Raw genomic sequence first — 20,263 nt, 5'->3', positions numbered from 1 at the left:
TGGCATTTTGGCATCTGAAACATTTGTGGATTCATGTCCCATTCCAGAGACTTAAAAAAAAAAGAGTGGCCATTGCAGCAATACAGGAGGGCTCACAATCAGGATTACCTTCTTTCAGTCAAGATGTTAAAACTCCCAATTGCTCTGTCGGGTAGATTCAAATAACCCCATGAGTTATCAAGAAAATTATTGCCATGTTTCTCTCATAAGGAGATTAGCTGGTCTACGTTACATTGCTATTTATGGGAATTTGATGTGCAGCATTTCCAACACCTCAAAACGGATTCATTAATTGTAAGGAACTTCAGGATATTCTGAGGTAGATAATTACTTACTTTTCTTTCATTATTTATCTCAAAGATGCCAAATCATTGCCCTCAAAAACTGAAGACCAGTTGAACTTTAATGAATGAATTCTCAACCCATAACATGTTTTTCTAGCTTAACAAACAATTCCTGAGGAAGCTATGTAGTTTTCAGTTTTGTGGTGTAACATGTGAGCCAAATAAAGACAGTTATTTATGATTTTTCAAAAGCAAGGCTACCGTGGGAGATTGTCAACTATTACGTATTAGCGACCCGGCACAACAAATAGGCATGAAACCAGTAAATAATACCAGAGCCATTAGTGGTGTCAAATATTCCCCGGGCCTGAGCAGCAGCAGTCTCCAAATTTCCTGTTGTAAGTATTTATTTCTGCATGATTGCAATTTCCCAGTTAACTGCTTAGAATATTATTGTTACCAATCATTATGCTTTAGTCATACATTTCCCTGCTCAGTTTCCTGTATTCTTCCCTTTTATTTCTTTCTAAGCATCTCTTGGAAGTTACCATGTAATTAATTTACTGTAAGCTACAGTTCACATGACAGTGCTCTTGCATGAGTCAGAAAATCATGAGTTCAAAACCCTCTGTAGAATATTGAGCACAAAATCTCCCCAGTGGTACTGACAAAGTGCTTCACTCTTTAGATGAGATTTTTAAAAATGAAACAAGAAAAAGCCCTTTCTACTCTCCCATGAAAATAGAGGAGATTCAGTGGTACTTTTGAAAAGGCCAGAGAAGTATGCCTGGTTTTCTGCCAAATTTTATCTCTTGACAAACACCAGAAAATCAGATAATCTGGTTGTCATTGCACAGTTTCTTGTGGGAGTTTGTGTGCAAATTGATTTCTGTATTTCCCACATTATTACAATGATGACGATCAAAAATATATTCTTCTTTAAAACAACTTTTGAGCATAAATGCTGAGTATGTCCTATCTTTTTACCGATACATGCTCCTCATTTTACTTCATCTATCAGCACACCATTTTGACTTTACAATCAACAAGCTGATGTCATGGTACAGTGGATGCCTGATTCTCCAGTTACAATCAGTAATGTTGGACTTAACATGACAAAATTGGTAGTCTTTGCCATGTCAATTTATGTGAATATGATGTGGCAGAATCTGCTAGTCAAAGCAACTATTTAACCATATCTTGCTGACATCCACAAGTTTAAGTTTAGAAATTTTTCATCCCTGCACTCACCACTACTATGACCTTTTGTCAACTTGAAGGTGAATCTTATTATTGTTAACCCAGCAATTATGAAAGTTCCCCAACCGCCCCTCGGATTTAGATTTGTGTATCATTGGGACCTCTTTTGGAGCAGGCATGACCTGTACAAAAAGGATGGGTTGCACTAGAATCCGAGGGGGACCAATATCCAGGCAGGGAGGTTTGCTAAGGCTGTTGGGGAGAATTTAAACTAGAATTGCCCGGGGGGGGGGGGGGAACCAATCTGAAGAGATGGAGGAAGAGGCAGTTGGCTCACAAATAAAGAAAGCTTGGAGACAGTGTGAGAGGGAGGATAGGCAGGTGATAGAGAAGGGATGCACTCAGACCAATGGTCTGAGATGTGTCTATTTTAATGTAAGAAGCATCATGAACAAAGCAGATGAGCTTAGAGCGTGAATCAGTACTTGGAGCTATGATGTTGCGGCCATTACAAAGACTTGGATGGCTCAGAGGCAGGAATGGTTACTTAGAGTGCCAGGTTTTAGAGGTTTCAGAAAAGACAGGGAGGGAGGCAAAAGAGGTGGGGGCGTGGCACCGCTAAGCAGAGAAGGTGGAAGTCATGGAGGGGGATTGTCTATTGAGTCTCTGCGAGTGGAAGTTAGGAACAGGAAGGGGTCAATAAGTCTACTGTGTGTTTTTTATAGACCACCCAATGATAACAGGGAAATGGAGGAGCAGATAGGGAGACAGATTCTGGAAAGGTGTAATAATAACAGGGTTGTCATGATGGGAGATTTTGATTTCCCACATATTGATTGGCATCTCCCTAGAGCAAGGGGTTTAGATGGGGTGGAGTTTGTTCGGTGTGTTCAGCAAGGTTTCCTGACACAATATGTAGATACGCCTACAAGAGGAGAGGCTGTACTTGATCTGGTATTTGGAAATGAACCTGGTCAGGTGTCAGATCTCTCAGTGGGAGAGCATTTTGGAGATAGTGATCACAGTTATATCTCCTTTACCATAGCATTGGAGAGGGATAGGAATAGACAAGTTAGGAAAGTGTTTAATTGGAGTAAGGGGAAATATGAAGCTAACAAGCAGGAACTTGTAAGTAAAAATTGGGAACAGATGTTCTCAGGGAAATGTACGGCAGAAATGTGGCAAATGTTCTTGGGATATTTGTGTGGCATTCCAATGAGACAGGGAAAGGATGGTAGGGTACAGGAACCGTGGTGTTCAAAAGCTGTTGAAAATCTAGTCAATAAGAAAAGAAAAGCTTACGATAGGTACAAAAAACTAGGTAATGATAGAGATCTAGAAGATTTTAAGGCTAGCAGGAAGGAGCTTAAGGATGAAATTAGGAGAGCCAGAAGGGGCCATGAGAAGGCCTTGGCGAGCAGGATTATGGAAAACCCCAAGGCATTCTACAGGTATGTGAAGAGCAAGAGGATAAGACGTGAGAGAATAGGATCAATCAAGTGTACAATGGAAAAGTGTGTATGGAACCGGAGGAGATAGCAGAGATACTTAATGAATACTTTGCTTCAATATTCACTATGGAAAAGGATCTTGGCGATCGTAGGGATGATTGTAGGGATTGGTGGATTGAAAAGCTTGAGCTTATGGTGTTACATACCTGATGGAGATCTTGTGAGAATGATGTGATGGTCTTTTGGAGGTCACCTGATGTAATTTTCCTGCCGATGTGAGGTCACATGATGACATGTTCACCACGGGTATAAAAGGGAAGACCCCTGGTGACGCAGTTAGTTTTCTAGTTACAATATCAATGAGAAACTCTGCGCCGCTATGTATTTGCATTATGACACAGGTTTGATCTTATTTGAGTTTTATGTTCTATTGTAAGGTACAGAAGTTTGGGCCAGCAGTTTGACCATCGCTGCCAAGTTTGTTAATGTATCTTTTCAGTAACATTGGAGAGTGAAGATGGGACCCTGAAGGAGACTTTCAACGGGTTTGGAAAGGATCGACCATTATTGAATTCATTTAAGAAAGAGTGATCTGCATGAGATAGCCTCTGCTAAAAGTGGTAGAAAAGGCTGTGCAGGATCTATTCTATGGAGGAGGAATGTCAGTGCCTTTAAAATAGTTTTATTTCTGTCCTCGTGAATCCTGTGGACAAGGCAGGATCCGGGCGGGAGTGGCAGTGACATTGTGTCTTCGAGGAATTCGTTACTTCATGAAAGTGTCTTCTAACTGACTATATAAATCTCTTGGACTTTAAAATTTACCATTCGAGGAACTGTGTTTGAATTTATCGCTTTAAGAACTAGTACTGAGTAGTGGTTTAATGAATGGCCGCATAGCCATTTACTTCCAGTTAGGGTTTTTTCCCCATTGTTTATCAGGGTTTAAAAAATGTTTGTTTCTTTATAAATCCTGACTCGATCTATTCATTGTTTCCAATCACATGACAATAGACATTAAGAAAGAGGATGTGCTGAAGCTTTTGGAAAGCATCAAGTTGGATAAGTCACTGGGACTGGACGAGATGTACCCCAGGCTACTGTGGGAGGCGAGGGAGGAGATTGCTGAGCCTCTGGCAATGATCTTTGCATCATCAATGGGGATGGGAGATGTTCTGGAGGATTGGAGGGTTGCAGATGTTGTTCCCTTATTCAAGAAAGGGAGTAGAGATAGCCCAGGAAATTATAGACCAGTGAGTCTTACTTCAGTGGTTGGTAAGTTGATGAAAAAGTTCCTGAGAGGCAGGATTTATGAACATTTGGAGAGGCATCATATGATTAGGAATCGACAGCATGGCTTTGTCAAAGGCAGGTGGTGCCTTACAAGCCTGATTGAATTTTTTGAGGATGTGACTAAGTGCATTGATGAAGATAGAGCAGGAGATGTATTGTATATGGATTTCAGCAAGGCATTTGATAAGGTACCCCATGCAAGGCTTATTGAGAAAGTAAGGAGGCATGGGATCCAAGGGGACATTGCTTTGTGGGTCCAGAATTGTCTTGCTTAGAGAAGGCAAAGAATGGTTGTAGATTGGTCATATTCTGCATGGAGATCAGTGACCAGTGGTGTGCCTCGGGGATCTGTTCTGAGACCCCTTTACTTCGTGATTTTAAAAAATAACCTGGATGAGGAAGTGGAGGGATGGGTTAGTAAGTTTGCTGATGACACAAAGGTTGGGGGTGTTGTGGATAGTATGGAGGGCTGTGAGCGGTTACTGTGGGACATTGATAGGATGCAAAACTGGGTTGAGAAGTGGCAGATGGAGTTCAACCCAGATAAGTGTGAGGTGGTTCATTTTAGTAGGTCAAATATGATGACAGAATATAGTATTAATGGTAAGACTCTTAGGAGTGTGGATGATCAGAGGGATCTTGTGGTCTGAGTCCATAGGACACTCAAAGCTGCTGCGCAGGTAGGCTCTATGGTTAAGAAGGTATACGGTGCATTGGCCTTCATCAACTGTGGGATTGAGTTCAAGAGCCGAGAGGTAATGTTACAGCCTTTTAGGACTCTGGTCAGACTCCACTTAGAGTACTGTACTCAGGAAGGATGTGGAAACCATAGAAAGGGTGCAGAGGAGATTTACAAGGATGTTGCCTGGATAGGGGAGCATGCTTTATGAGAATAGGGTGAGTGAACTTGGCCTTTTTTCCTTGGAGCAACAGAGGATGAGAGGTGGCCTGATAGAGGTGTATAGGATGATGAGAGGCATTGATTGTGTGGATAGTCAGAGGCTTTTTCCCAGGGCTGAAATGGCTAACATGAGAGGGTGCTTGGAAGTAGGTACAGAGGAGATGTAAGGGGTAAGTTTTTTATGCAGAGAGTGGTGAGTGCATGGAATGGGCTGCCGGCAATGGTGGTGGAGCCGGATATGATAGGGTCTTTTAAGAGACTCTTGAATAGATACATGGAGCTGAGAAAAATAGAGGGCTATGGGTAACCCTAGGTAATTTCTAAGTAAGTACATGTTCGGCACAGCATTGTGTGCCAAAAGGCCTGTAGGTTTTCTATGTATATTAGATTAGATTAGTTTCACTATTGTCATTGTGCCGAGTACAGATACAAAATCAATGAAATGCATTTAGCATTTGACCAGAAATGCAAAGAATAGTGTTATTTACAAAATAACTGTGAATAAAAAATGTGCTACAGCACACAAATATGAAAGTACTGAGACAGTACAATACGGATGCAATACTACTTAGCGCTGTGATGTGAGGTTCAGCAGGGTCACAGCCTCAGGGAAGAAGCGCTTCCTGTGCCTGCTGGTGCAGGAGCGGAGGCTCCTGTAGCGCCTACCAGATGGGAGGAGAGTAAAAAGTCCATGGTTAGGGTGAGATGCATCCCTGATAATGCTTTTCGCCCTGCCCAGGCAGCGTTTACGGTAGATGTTCTCAATGGTGGGAAATGGGGTGCTGATAATCCGCCGGGCAGTTTTCACCACACGCTGGAGTGCTTTGCGGTCCGATACAGGACAATTGCCATACCACACTGAGATGCAGTTGGTGAGTATGCTCTCAATGGTACAGCGGTAAAAGTCCGTCAGTATCCTGGGACAGAGTTTGACTTCCATTGTGAAATTATCTAAAATTACGTCATGGATTTTCCAGTTGACCATGAAGAAAGTTGTGCACAAAGACCTGACTGTTTCTGTGGTGAAGAATCCCCCTTTTCTGAACTTGATTATTCGCAAACATTTGTTCAAGTGGATCCCAGGATCCCAGCAACAGTGATGTCATTGAGCTGGCTGGATAACTAATATGTCACAAATCTCTCAGCAGACGAAGAAGGAGCACAATTTATTGCTGATATTTTAAATGTCTCCTGTAGTGCAAAATGAAGATTGAAGTATATATGAGATTAAGGTAGAAGTCAAAAAAATTAAATATATCCTTTTCTTTAAAAAAATGATTGATTGCTTTAACTGTTCTTCTCATTGAATTCCACACATATTAAATTACTTATTTTTTGCAACTGAATGATTGGCTCAACAGCCAATCGTATTGAAGCTTAATACGTCAATATAAAGTAATGTGAACCTCATGTGGCAAAGCACAACTTCTTAAAGGTGTTTCAGAATGGAATAGTTGGTGAATACTTAGAGCTCTTACTGATTAACTGAATGCTCTAGAACATGTTGGAAAAACTGCAGTAGATACACATCCTTGGTGGAGCAGTGAGCTACAGAGACATTGTGCACTACGGTGCAGAAGCAGGCCCCTTTAGCCCATCTAGTGTTGAACCGTTACGTTGCTTAATCCCATCGACCCATACCTGGATCATAGCCATACATACCACTCCCCTCCAAGTACTTATCCAAACTTCTCTTAAACAGTGCAATCAAACCCGCATCCGCCACTTCTACTGGCAGCTCATTCCACGCTTGCACCACCCTCCCAGTGAAGAAGGTCCCTTTTAGGTTCCCCTCAAATACCTCACTTTTGATCTAAACCTATGATCTCTAGTTCTTATGTAGCAAAGCAAACTTATTGAAGGTATTCTGCACTGGAACAGTTAGTGAATACCTGAAGCTCTTATTAACTGAAAGCTCAACAACATGTTAGATAAACTACAATAGGTACACCCTTGGTCTAGTAGTGAATCACATTTCAAACTAAATTGATTATCAAAGTACATATATGTCACTATATACACCCCTGAGATTTATTTTCTTATGGGCATAATAAATCCATAATAGAATAATAACCATAACAGCATCAGTGAAAGACCGTATCGACTTGGGGATTCAACTAGTGTGCAAAAGGCAACAAAGTGCAAATACAAAAATAAAGAAGTAATAAATAAATGAGCAATAAATATTAAGAACATGAGATGAAGAGTCCTTGAAAGTGAGTCCGTAGGTTGTGGGAACATTTCAATGATGGGGAAATTGAAGTTGAGTGAAGTTCTCTATATCCTTTTGTTCAAGAGCCTGATGTTTGAGGGGTAATGTTCCTGGACCTGGTGGCGTGCATCCTGAGGCTCCTGCCTCTTCTTCCTGATGGTAGCAGTGAGAACAGACAATGTCCTGGATGGTGGGGGTCCCTGAGGATGGATGCTGCTTTTCTGTGACAATACTGTGACAATAGTGTAGATGTGCTCAATGGTGTTGAGGGCTTTGCCCATGATGGACAGGGCTGCATCCACTACTTTTCATAGGATTTTCTGTTCAAGGGCATTACCAGGCTATGATGCAGCAATCCATATATTCTCCAGTACACATCTATAAAAAATTTCAAAGGTTTAGATGTCATGCCAAATCTTCCCAAACTCCTAAGAAAGCTTTCTTTGTAATTGCACTTAAGTGTTGGATCCAGGACAGATTCTCCAAAATGATGACACCAAAGAATTTAGATTGCTGACCCTCTCCACCTCTGATCCACCAATGAGGACTGGCTCGTGGACCACTGATTTCCTTCTCCTGAAATCAGTAATCAGTTCCTTGGCCTTGCTGACATTGAGTAGGAGGTTGTTCTACGGCATCACTCAGATAGATTTTCAATCTCCCTCATATATGCCGATTTGTCACCACCTATGATTCTGCCTATGACAGTGGTGTCATCAGCAAACTTGAATATGGCACTGGAGCTGTGCTTAGCCACACAGTCATAAGTGTAAAACAAGTAGAGTTGCGGGCTAAGCATACAGCCTTGTATGACTGGACGATAGTCGCTGAGGCACTATCACGTTCTGCTTAGGCACCGATATAACTGAAGCCTACTTGAAAAAGGTGGGCTCCTTGGACTGCTGAAGTGAGAGGTTAAAGATCTCAGTGAACACGCCATCCAGTTCATCAGCTCTGGTCTTTAGCATTTGGCCAAGTACCCCATTTGGGCTGGATTCTTTTAGTGGGTTCACGTTCCTGAAGACTGCTCGCACATCAGCCTCAGAGATAAAATCATCTGGGGCTGTGAGAGTTTGTGAAGATTCCTCCATGTACTGACAGTCAAAGTGAGCATCGAAGGCATTGAGCTAATCTAGAAGCAAAGCCCTGTTGTCACCTACGTCATCTGACTTAACTTTATAAAAGATAATGGTATTCAAGCCCTGCCACAACTGTCGAGTATTTTTTGTTGATTTAAGTTTAGTCTTGAATTGCCACTTCACTCGTGAGATGGCTTTCCGGAGATCATACTTGGATCTCTTGTAACTTTTTTGGTCACCTGACCTGAATGCCTCTGGTCTGACCCTCAGCACATTGCAGGTTTCATGGTTCATCCAGGGCTTCTGACTGGGGAAGACTCTGAATGATTTCGTGGGGATACACTCGTCTACAACTGTTTTAATATTCCGCGACAACCGTGGTGTATTCATTCAGATCCACAGATAAGTCATTGAAGACGGCACTGGCTCGAAACAATCTAATAACCACTCCTTACCTCCTGTAACCACTTCTTTGTTGTCCTAATTTCTGGAGCTTTGCTTTTTAGCCGCTGTTTGTATGCAGGTAGAAGGATAGCCAAGTGATCTGATTTACTGAAATGCAGTCTAGGCAGGGAGCAGTAGGCATTCCTTCTGTTAGTATAACAGTGGTGTAGTGTGTTGGGGCCTCTGGTGCTACAGTTTATATGCTGATGGTAACTAGGTAGGGTTTTCTTCAAACAAGCCTGGTTGAAGTCCCCTACTATGTATTGAGATGTGTCGAGATGGACTGTTTCTTGTTTGGAGACGGCATCATGCAGTATCTCTAGCACTTGATTAGAATTGGCTATTGATAACTTCTGAATCTCTGAATTTAACTCTGCTTGTGCACGTTTTATAGGTTACTATCAGTTTCATGGCAAAACTAAAATGAGCACATAATAGTTCTGCCAAAGTCCGGTGTTAGGACTTTGTTATTTATAAGTGAAAGTATTAAATTCAGGAGTGTGTTATCTATAACCAGATTCAATAGATATAAAGTTTACAGGCCGACTGGAAGAGCACGGAAGTAGGAAAAGTTGGATAATGCTTTTTGAAAAATGGCACAACACAGTGGGCAGAATGGCTTTATTCTGTGCTACATAATTCTAGGAATTTAGAACTCTTCAGAGCAGATTATGTTTGAATTTTCATGTTGACAATTTCATCTGAAATTTCACAGTGATTTTATCTCTATCTTTCCTGATTAAAATATTTTTTCATTTCGTAAGTAAAATGACTTTTTATCGCACACAAAATAATTATGTTACTGCTGACTGTGAAGTGCATGTTGTTCTATTGAATGTGAAAACCAGCAGTGGATGCTGATAGCAGATTGCAGGCATTTAAGCAATGCTTAATTCTGCAATTTTTGCAGATATGAGATTGTCAGGGTAAGGGAGTTGTTCTTGGATGTGTAAAAAGAAAGAAATTGACTTCTTGCTTGGTACTATCATTCCTTTGTCATTTAATTTCTCTTACTTGCTTCCCTATCAGAGGTTCCCCTTCTGTTTCTTTGCTCTTTATTAATAAGTGGTCACTGACTTGAAATGCTAATTCTGGTGCTCATGTCAAAGATGCTGCCTGAGCATTTTCCATTTTTAGAAGATTTTAAACACCAGCAGGATTATTTTCTTTTCAACTGATGCTGACTGACCTGCTGAGTTCCTCCAGCGCATTGTGAGTGTTCCTTTGACAACAGCATCTGCAGATTATTTTGTGTTTAGGATTATTTTCTGCTGTTCTTGGGGGAGGGGAGAAACTCTTTGAAACTCAGGCGTAAAAGAGACATAAAATGAACTCTGCCCCTAAAATTTAGCTCTGGCAAAATCTCTGGAATTAACTTCAGAACCATAGTACAGAGCACTGATATGACTTGATTATATGTAGTGCCATTGATTAGGCTGAATTTCTTGAATCTGACTTTGTCCATTTACATGAGCATCACCTGTGCAAAGAATGAAGGAATATGGACACAGAGGTGGCTGAAGAGATTAGTTAGATATTTAATTGCTACTTTAATTAGTTCGACACATCATGGGCTGGAGAGCCTATTCCTCTGTTGTACTGTTCTATGTTCAGAAGATGGATTTGGATAAATTATTTCTTGCAGTCTTCTGCTGAGAAACTGATGGAAACTGTTACGTGCATGAGTCAGACAACTTAAAAGCCTGAAAATCTAAAAACTACAGATGCTAAAAATCTTAATCAAAACAGTCAAAAGTTGCAGAAGATAGGGAAGGTCATATAGGACTCAAAACTGTTTTTTTTTCAGTTCTGATTAATCTTAAATCTAGAAATGTTAACTCTTTTTCTCTTTCCACAAATGCTGCCTACCTGCTGAGTGTTGCAATATTTACAGTTTTATTTTAACTCCAAGATTCTTCTTGTTTTCACTGAATTTATTTTCCCTCAATGTTCCCAACTGGGAAATGAGGACTTTTTGGTCATTCTGTCATTAATAAGCCATGAAAGAGGGAGAAAGTTTGGAGAGAGAGTTCATTTGTTCCTTCACAAGAATGGTCAGGATTTAAAAATCTACATGATATTTTAGTTTGTAGTTAGAAGGTTATAAATTATGACTGTATAACCTTCTAACATAAAACTATTTTTTGTTTGCAAAGGCTTGTTCCTGATTATAGTACAGGAACAAGCCCTTCCAACCACAATTGATCATGATGCCAATCTACACTAATCTCACCTGCTTGCTCAGAGTCTGTATCTTCCCATTCTCTGATTGCTCCTGTGTCTGTCTAATTGCCTCTTAAAAGTTGCTTTCACCACTTATCCACTCAGCATGTTGCACCACCACTTTGTTTTAAAAAAAGAAATTGCCCTATAAATCTTCTTTAAACATTTTCCCTCTCACTTTAAATCTATGTCCTCTAGTATCAACCCTCAGGAAAAGATGCTGATTATCTCGCTCATTATGAATTTACAAACATATATCAGGTCACCCCTCAGTCTCTGGTGTGCAAGGTTGTTCACCCTCTCCTTCAAACTAACACCCTCTGGTCATGACAAAAATTTGTTCAACCTCTTTGGCATCTTCTCCAAAGCCTGTGGCAACCAGAACAGAACACAGTACACTAATTGTGGCCCCACCATGATTTTACACTGCTGCAGCATGATTTTCCTGTTTTTATACTCAGCATACTGGCTGATGAAGGTAAGTGTGCCAAAGAACTTTACCACATTATCTACCTTTGTAACTACTTTCCAGGAGCTATTGGCCTCAACCTAAAATTCCTTTGCACGTCATCAGGACCTGCCATATACTGGATAATTTCCTGTTAAATTCAAACTCCCAAAGTGCAGCAGCTCAATTGTCCAGATTAAACTCCATTGCCATTTCTCTGCCTGTGTTTCCAGCTCTGTCATTTGTGATATACTGTATATCATTGTGGATCTCACTGGTCAGATTAAACAGCCCTCCATCACCGCCCCCGGTCTTCTATGGCCAAGTTAATTTTGAAACCAATCTACCAAGTCCCCTTAGATGCCATATGCCCTAATCTTCTGGAATCAGTCTACCATGTGGGACCTTATCAACAGTCTTGCTATAGTGAATGTACACGACACCCACTGCTCTACCCTCATCAATCATCTTCATTGCTTCCTCAAAAATCTCAGTCAAGTTTGTAAGTCATGACCTCCCCCATGAAAAGCCACATTGACCTTTCTAAATAAGTCAGCACTCTTTTCAGATGCAAGTAGATCCTATCCCGAAGAATCTTCTCCGCTAATCTCCCTGACACTGGTATAAAGCTCATCGACCTATAATTTCTTGGTTTGTTGAAACCGCCCTTCAAAAACAAAGGAACAACATTGACTATTCTCCAGTTCTCTGGCTAAAGGAGGATATGTAGGTCTTTGTCAGTACCCGAGTAAGCTCTTCTCTTGTTTCTCTTAATAACCTTGGATGGATCTCATCAGGCTCTGGAGACATACCCACTTTAATTTTCATCAGCATCACTTCCTATAATATACATATCCTTCCCTGATCTCCCTTTCCTCAATGTAATACTCTGCAAAGTATTAATCTTTGCCCAATTATTCTGTCTCTAGGCATAAATGCGTTCCTTTCTTTGGATGGTCCTATCCTCTCCTCTCCCTACTTACCCTCTTGTTTTCACTATGTCTCAGGGTTCTCTTTAATCCTACTCACCAAGTGCCCTTCTGATTTTCCATTTAGAAGCTCTCCTGTTTCCTTTATATTCCTCAAAGGCTCTGTCTGATCTCTTTGTCAAAATTTTACATGTGCTTCCTTTTTCTTTTCACCTACATTTGTAACATCTCTCATCAACCAAGATTCCCGAACCTTGTCATCCTTGTCAGTCTTCTTCATGGGAGCATGTTGGTCCTGAATTCTGACCAGCTGACCTTTAAATGACTCTCCCGTGTTCAAGATTCAGGTTTATTTGTCACATGTAATCGAAACATACTGTGAAATGCATCATTTTTGTCAACAGTCAGGAGTGTGCTGGGGGACAGCAGCATGCGTTGCCACCCATTCTGGCACCAACACAGCACACACTCGGTGCTCAGCAGAACAAAGTTCAAAATAAACTTATATCAAAGTACATGCAAATCACCATATACAACCGCGAGATACGTTTTCTCGCGGGCAAACACAGTAAATCCAAGAAACACAATAGAATCAGTGAAAAAACACACCCAACAGGACAAACAACCAATGTGTAAAAGATAACAAACTGTGCAAACAGAAAAGAAAAAAAAGTAAATAAATAAGCAATAAATATCGAGAACATGAGATGAAGAGTCCATAGGTTGTGGAAACACTTCAATGATGGGGCAATTCAAGTTGAGTGAAGTTATCCCCTTTGGTTCAAGGGCATGATGGTTGAGGGGTAACAACTGTTTCTGAACGTGGTGGTGTGGATCCTGAAGCTCCTGTACTTTCTTCCTGATGGTAGCAGCAAGAGGCCTGGATGGTGGGGGCCCTTGATGAAGAAAGCTGCTTTCCTGTGACAGCGCTCCATATAGATGTGCTCAAATGTGGGGAGGGCTTTACCTGTGATATGCAGTGCGATATCCACTACTTATTGTAGGACTTTCCATTCGAGGGCATTGGTGTTTCCGTACCAGGCCGTGATGTAACCAGTCAATAGACTCTCCACCACACATCTATAGAAGTTTGTCAAAGTTTTAGATGTCATGCCAAATCTTTGCGAACTTCTAAGGAATTAGTGGTGCTGCTGTGTTTTCTTTCTAAAGGTATTTACGTGCTGGACCCAGGACAGACACTCTGAAATGAAAACACAGAGGAATTTAAAGTTGTCCACCTCTGATCCCCCGATGAGGGCTGGCTCATGGACCTCTAGTTTCCTCCTCCTAAAGTCAATAATCAGCTCCTTGGTCTTGCTGACATTTAGTGAGAGGTTGATGTTGTGGCACCACTCAGCCAGATTTTCAATCTCCCTCCTTATAGACTGATTTGTCATCACCTTTGATTTGACCAATGACAGTGGCGTTGGCAGTAAACTTAAAAGTAGCATTGGCGCTGTGCTTACCTTCTCAGTCATAAGTGTGAAGTGAATAGAGTGGGGGGGGAGGGTGAGCATACAACCTGTATTACACCTGTGCCGATGGAGATCGTGGAGCAGATCATTGTGCCAATCCGAACTGCCTGGGCTCTTCAAGTGAGGAAATCGAGGATCCAATTGCACAAGGATGTATTGAGGCTAAGGCCTTAAAGTTAGTTGATTATTTTTGAGGCGAGAGTAGTATTGAATGCTGAGCTGTAGTCGATAAGGAGCCAGGATTGAGTGAAGAGCCAATAAAATGGCATCTGCTATGGACCTGTTATGATGGTGGTAGGCAGCATGGAGTGGATCAGGCAGGAGTCGATGTGTTTCATCCACTTCATCACAGTGCAAGTAAGTGCTATTGGATCATAGTCATTGAGGCAGACTGCCAATGCGAGAGGTTAATGATCTCACTGAACCCTCCAGCCAGTTGATCAGCACAGGTCTTTAGTACTCAGCCCGTCTGGGCCAGATACTTTCCGTGGGCTCTCCCTCCTGAAGAGTGCTCTCTTGTTGGCCACAACTCGGAATACAACAAGCAATAAACGACGGCAAACTCGAGCTCTGTTCCTTCCGCCCACTCATGCACATACACAGTCCTACAACCCTCAGAAAAACCTCCAGCAGACATGGACTTGGAAAAATTAAGGACTTATGATCACTGTTCCCAAAATTCTCTCCTGCTAAAGCTCCAGGCTCATTTCCCACTATAATGCCAAGTGTGGCCCTTCTCTGTTTGGATCATCTACAAACTGTGTCAAGATATTATCCCTGATATACCTAACAAATTCTGTTGCAGCTAAACCTCTGGCACTAAGGGAGTCCAATCTATATCAGGGTATTAAAGTCACTCACTACAATTATTCTGTTTTTAAACATCTTTCTATAACCGTCAACACATCTTGTCCTCTATCGCCCCCTGATTATTGGGAGACGTATGGTATAACTTGATCACAGTGATCGTGCCTTTCCTATCTTTGGGTTCAATCCCATTGCCTCACGGAATGAGCCCTCCATGATGTCCTCTCTAAGTGCTAATGTGACATTTTCTCTGTTCAGTAGGCAAATTCCCCATCTCATATTCTTCTAAGAAGCCATTCCACTCACCAAACAGTATCTAAAAGGGTTATTTCAGGAGGGAACAGCCATGGGGAAACCCTGCACTATCTGCCAGCTTCTCCAGCCATCTGCCTTAATGATCTTCTGATTGAACCTCCCTGAAACTCCAGTCTATACTGTAACACGTTGTGCCTCCTGCATGCTTCTCACTGGGTCCATCTGCCATTCCAGCCCATCCCTGCATTCTGAGAGGAGCTGCAACGGGACATAACTCCTGCAGATGTTGTCATCAGGGATACTTGAACTTTCACTGATCGCCCACATCTTACAGGATGAACATATCGCTCCACTGATGGCTGTTAATGCTCCTTTAATAAGCTACTAGATATATTATAGGAATGATGATTAGTGTTTGGAGATTGTTGCCTTAATATTGGGATCCACACTGTGTTTCGTGCATTTGGAAAGGATGGTGTTAAATTGTGTAACCTGACCCAATGACAGAAATTCAGCAGGATGTTGAACTAGCATCTGTTTCAGTGTAGCCTGTCATGTGACACTCTAAGCCTGTTGCTATCTGTCGGGCTCGCTGATATATAACGTTAGCTGAACAGAAATATCCTCTGGGAGAACTGGGAAAAACTGACCCATTCTGTTCGGCCCTTTTCACAAACTCCATTCCCAAATTCACAACCCTTTCTCTACCTCCAGAAACTAACTGGAATGGAAGCAGGCTCTCGCTTGTGTCAAATGTTACGCCAAGGACAGAAATCAGTGCTATCGCCTCTTTCTAATTCAAATCCACATATAGGAGAGGGATTGAAAATCTGGTTGAATAGTGCCACGATACCAACCTCTCATTCAATGTCAGCAAAATCAAAGAGTTGGTTATTGACTGCAGGACAAGGAGACTAGAGGTCCTCATCAGGGGATCAGAGTTGGAGAGGGTTAGTAACTTAAAATTGCTTGGCATTATCATTTCAGGGGATATATCCTGGGACCAGAATGTAAGTGTTATTACAAGAAGGTGTTTCAGTGCCTTTACTTTCTTAGAAGTCTGCACAGATTTGTCATGTCATTCAGAACTTGGACGAACATCTATAGATGCACATTGGAGAGTATCCTGACTAGTATCAAGGCCTGATATAGAAACACCAGTACCCAAGGACAGAAAAGGCAACAAAAAGTAGTGGATACAGCCCAGTCCATCACAGGAAATGCCCTCCCCATCTTTGAGTACATCCATAAGTCGCACTGCCACAAGGAAGCTTTGCCAATCATCAAGAACCCCCACCATCCAGGCCATGCTCTCTTCTCACTGCTGCTGCTGGGAAGGAGTTACAACAGCCTTAGGTCCTGAACCAGCCTCTCAAAATTATTTATTTATTTGCTTGCTTACTTTATATTTGCCCGGTTTGACTTCTCTCGCACATTGGTTGTTTGCCATTCTATCGCGTTTCTTTGTTCTACTGTGAATGTCAGTAGCAAAAGTGAATCTCAGAGTAGTATATGATGACATATACATGTTTTGATAATAAATTTACTTTGAACTTTGTAAACCTTGCTCAACCCTGTCAGTTGCTGAGACTTTGCTCTGTTCCAAAGCACACTTGACTGATCTCCCTTCTCCTCCTCTCAGCAAATTCGACGTCATTCAAAATTCTGCTACCTGCTTCTCAACTTCACAAATTTACCCACTCTTCATACATTTCTTAATTCTCACAGGCTTCTCCTTAAGCAACATCTCACTTAAAGATTCTCATGTTGCTTTTCAAAGTTCTCCTTGGTTTTGTTCTTCCCTGGATTCATATATATCCATCCTTCAACCCTATAAACTTCGATGGAATCTGAACTCCTTTAACCTTGCATTCTTACTTGGCACTGATTTAGGTAAACATCTTTAGTTGTTAGTATAAGGGCAGTTTAGATTCAGGGTGTTTTGTTATATCTACGTGTTATCTTGTGGGACTAACTGCCACCTAGTGGGCGATAATGGTATTGTTTGCATGATTTGAAAAGGCATTTAAAATGCAATGCAATAGAAATTTGTATTGTAAATTAATACGCAAAACTGTTGAAATAGTATCAAAAATGTCTTTCCAACATTTTTCCAGAAGAGGGCAAGACCAGAACATATGAGTCAAAGAAGCTAACTCAGAATGACATCTATCACAGACAGGACTTGTACGAGAGTAAAATCGAGCTGGTTTATCTTTAGACATGTGGGCCCTCTACACCACCTTTAAATTGTATCAGCGTATGTTTAGCACATATAGAGGAAACGTTAACTCATTAGAAATTTTTCTCCCATTTCTCTATAGGTAAGAGAAGTTGAAGTTCCCTTTCCCATTCATTCTTAATTTTATCAGATATACCTGTATTTTCATAATCATATCAAAAATAGTTGCTTCTGATAAGGGTTTAAACCTAGAATTTTTTCCGTGATATCAGTTAGATATGAACTCGGAAAAGTAGGTAGCGTAGTATTTAAAAAGTTTCTAATTTGTAAGTATCTAAAAAAAATGGGATCTGGGCAAATTATATTTATCAGACAACTGTTCAAAAGACATGAAACAGTTATCCAAGAATAAGTCACAAAAACATGTTATACCCTTCATTTTCCATACCAAAAAGGCTTGATCCATAACAGAGGGTATGCGTATTGATTTACAAACTCATCCTATTACGGCAATTTTTGGTTTACCAATGATGGAACATAGTTATTTATCCTCTTCAGCTCGTCGGATGATTGCATTTGTTACATTAATGACTAGATACATTCCATTGTATTGAATTGGAAAGAGATTAATCCTCCTACTACATTTCAATAGTTTTCCCAAACTATATCTTGTTTAAATTTGGAAAAAACAGGTGTGTCACTTTTGATCCTTCGGTTAAATTTGAAGAGACTTGGAGACCATTTATTCAACACTTTCATATGATGTAACTTGCCCTTTTCCGAATCCTTTTAATTAACCTTAAATATATGGACAGAGGAGCAGAGTTAATTTCATTAATGATGGTATCCGATGTAATGTAACAGCCCAGCTTCGTTTAGTTTAGTTTTGTTTAATTCAGTTTAGTTTAGTTTTTGTGTTTCCTTTTCTAATTTGGGTTTTTTTTCCTTGAAATTTTTTTCAATTTTTTTTATCATGTTTAATTACATTAAGAGTTTGGGAGGCTTAGTACACTTGTGTAATCTGTAGTTTATATTTGCATATGATAAAACGGCGCAGCAGACTCGATGGGCCGAATGGCCGACTTCTGCTCCTTTGTCTTGTCTTTGTCTAATGGCATATGCTAATTACCAATAAAGTAATCCCAATCTTTCTATACTAGTATTGTTGTTATGTTTATGAACTTGAAAATCAATGAAAGGATTGCAAAAGAAAGAAAGAAATTTGTATTTGACTGCTGGTGGTAAACGGAGAGTGTGGCATTGGCTGTCCGTGGTCCTTCTCACCCAGAGCTCCGGGTTTGAATATTGAAACCACTTAGTGTGTGCAACTGAAAATGTGGCCTAATTTGCACAGAAACTAAAAGCAATACTTGGTGAGGTCACTCTTAGGTTCGAGGAGGAACACATCGTATTCCACCTGGGCAGCCTTCAACCTGGTGGCATGAACATCATTTTCCCATTGATTCCTTTGATATGCAGAAACATATTCATCTTTGTTTTGAACAAATGCAATGATTGAGTCTCCTCGGTCTTCTGAAGAACAGAATTCTAAAGATTCATTATGCTCTTTTTGAAGAAATTCTCCTCCTCTCCTGCTAGCCCACTTAGCACTTAGAAAGATTTCTCCTCATCTTGTACAACGCAGCCTACCTCCTTTAATGAAGCTGTAAAACCATGTTCTAGACTTTAGGCCCATAGTGCTGTGCTAACACTTTGTTGGAAAAGTCCAAAATTAATTCTACCTACCATTCGTCTTTCCATCTCTTGAAAGTGAGTAGCACTGGGTCAGAATTCAGTGGGCTCAAACCCCACTCTGGAGACTTGAGCAATCAACCTACACGAATAGTCAGGAGTGAGGCTAAGGGAAATGCTACTGTCACCAGCATGTCCATAAGCAGCATGCTGCAGAGTGCTGATGGCTGTCCTTGATCTTCCCTTACTGGAGACGGGAGTACTGTATCTGATCACGAGAACATTGGAGCAGATCCGGCTCCCGCAGTCGAACAATTCACTGGCGGTCACTGTTTGCATTCAAACCGATAGGGTGGCAAATGCTTTCTAAAGACCTGTATGCCATTACCAAACAGCAGCTTGAGGACAGTACGACTCAGAAAACAAATTCCAAGTTCATTCAAATGGGGCAACATGGTAGGGTAGCAGTTTAATGTAACACTTCATTCTGTCTGTGATTGGAAGAGTGGGATTCAGTTCCTGCTGCTGTGCATAAGGAGTTTATACATTCTCCCAGTGACTGCCCATGTTTCTCTGGGTGCCTGGGTTTCCTCCCACATTCCAGAGATGTACCAGTTAGGGTTAGTAAACTGTACGAATGCTACATTGGCATTGGAAGGATAGTGACACTTCACATTAGTTTATTGTCGCCAAACAATTGGTACCAGAGCGTACAATCATCACAGCGATGTTTGATTCTGCGCTTCGCGCTCCCTGGAGAACAAATCGATAGTAAATATTAAAAATTTAAATTATAAATCATAAATAGAAAATAGAAAAGGGAAAGGAAGGTAGTGCAAAAAATAACTGAGAGGCAGGTCCGGATATTTGGAGGGTATGGCCCAGATCCGGGTCAGGATTCGTTCAGCAGTCTTATCACAGTTGGAAAGAAGCTGTTCCCAAATCTGGCCATATGAGTCTTCAGGCTCCTGAGCCTTCTCCCGGAGGGAAGAGGGACGAAAAGTGTGTTGGCTGGGTGGGTCGTGTCCTTGATTATCCTGGCAGCACTGCTTCGACAGACTTAGAATCTGCCCCCAGTATGTTCTTCGACTGTATTGGACATTAATGCCAATGACACATTTTACAGCATGATTTGATGTTTCAATGTATATATATGACAGATAAGGCTAATCTTTCATCTTTAGGAAAGGGTTCCTTTGAATCCTGGTAGCACAAGATTCAGGGGGCAGCTTTTCTGACTAAAGCCAACATCATCCTTACAAGAGAGTTCACTTTCAACCTGCCCTTATTTGGCAGTGTTTCTATGTTAAAAGGTGAATTTTGCCCTCAGTCAGTGGCTGCTCTTGGTCTCCTCCAGAGTGAGACTGCGCTAGGGTGACAATTGGCTGGAA

The sequence above is a fragment of the Mobula birostris genome, chromosome 19 (genome assembly GCF_030028105.1).
Source record: "Mobula birostris isolate sMobBir1 chromosome 19, sMobBir1.hap1, whole genome shotgun sequence".
NCBI classification, from domain to species: domain Eukaryota; kingdom Metazoa; phylum Chordata; class Chondrichthyes; order Myliobatiformes; family Myliobatidae; genus Mobula; species Mobula birostris.
The sequence above is the reverse complement of the archived record's forward strand: the minus strand, read 5'-3'. Positions refer to the sequence as shown.